Raw genomic sequence first — 1,650 nt, 5'->3', positions numbered from 1 at the left:
CTCTCTCTCTCTCTCTCTCTCTCTCTCTCTCTCTCACACACACACACACACACACACACACACACAGAGGTAACATCGTGGCCTTCATGGTGTACCTAGCGCCACTGTAATCTGTCTCTCTCTCTGTCTCTGTCATGCACATATGGGATTTCATGCATCGTCTGTAATTGTTGTCTAACTTTTTGCCTGAGCTTGGATTGTTTCAATTTCTTTAGAATTTTACTTTTCAAGATTGGTTATATACTACAGTGGCGCCAAAATGGAAGGACTCAGGAGGAAATAGAGGGAAAGAGTTTTGAGGGTTCGGTTTGGTTGAATGGGTAGTGATTTTTTTAAAGTCAGTTTTGACGGAAATTAACTAGAAGGACCATTTGAATGGGTAGATGATAACCTGAAGGACTATTACTGTCACAAAAAAACTTAAAGGACGATTCATGATAATTTTGTAAACCTAAAGGACCATTTGTGATAAAAAGCCTTGATTTTATTACTTGTTGAAGCTCATATCATGCCAATTTGTAAGTGCAATCAATTACAAATTATTAATGAGTTTTCTTTTTCTTCATCGTCTTATTATATAGAGTTATCTACTGTAGACGTCCCTGAACTTGGCCCTCAATTGAACCTTTTTTTTGAGGCAATTATATCCATTAACTCGACAAATAGTTCCAATTGGGTCCTACCCTCTAACTCTATCAATTTGTTCGTCAAAATGTGAGGGTAAAAGTGTCCTTTCCTGTAACAACCCGATCTTAAATTAATTTTTAGTTATTAATCTATTCTGAGAAAAGATAATTTTGCCCCTATAATAAATTATTAGAGAAAATTGTGACTTGTTGACCAGGGAGACTTTGGTAAAATTGTTACATCTCGGTCCGAAAAAGTGTTAAAATAATTAAAGTAAGAATAAATTTAAATGAGGAATAAATTGAAATAAAAATTAAAATAAAAGGATTTAAATTAATTAAGGTTTTTGAGAAATTAAAATATTATTTAATATTAAGAAGGGGCAAAAAGGTCATTTTAAGTTCAGGAAGGAATTTAGAAATTTCGATTGGACCATTGCGTAGAGCATGTTGAAACGAGTCCGTAGACACATAGTGGACTCGAATCGGGATTGTAACGAAGAAATGACAATGAAAAGAAGTTTAGTGGCATAATTGTAAATAATTCGAAGTTCAGTTTTTGAAAAACCCAGATTTTCTGCAGTTTGGCAGCTCGACCAGCTGACTTCCAAACGTGATATCTCTCAACTCCGGGCACCAATTGAAGGAAGACCAGCCCCGTTCGAACCACCACGCTTCCCTCTTCCAGTCCCAGCCCATCTCAGCCTCGATCGGCTGTTGTGGTCAAACCGCCACGAAACAGGGCTGTTTGGACAGTTTTTAACGGAATTTCGTGGAGCTCGTTCAGACACCTCTGGCCACCATTTTCTTCGAATTTGGTATGTTTTTCCATCCTTTCAATGTGTTCTAGCTGATGGTTCGGTAGGATTTGAACAATTTCTATTGTAGGCAACTCGATTTGTAACCCAAAATTTGGCTGGATTTCGGGATGAGATTCCGGCCACGTCCGCTCATTTTTCGAGGTAGGTCCAAACAAAAGTGGTTCCAAATAGGTTGTTATACCTAGGATAGGAGTTTGGGCTGG

Source organism: Prunus dulcis, chromosome 3 (assembly GCF_902201215.1).
Source record: "Prunus dulcis chromosome 3, ALMONDv2, whole genome shotgun sequence".
NCBI classification, from domain to species: domain Eukaryota; kingdom Viridiplantae; phylum Streptophyta; class Magnoliopsida; order Rosales; family Rosaceae; genus Prunus; species Prunus dulcis.
The sequence above is the reverse complement of the archived record's forward strand: the minus strand, read 5'-3'. Positions refer to the sequence as shown.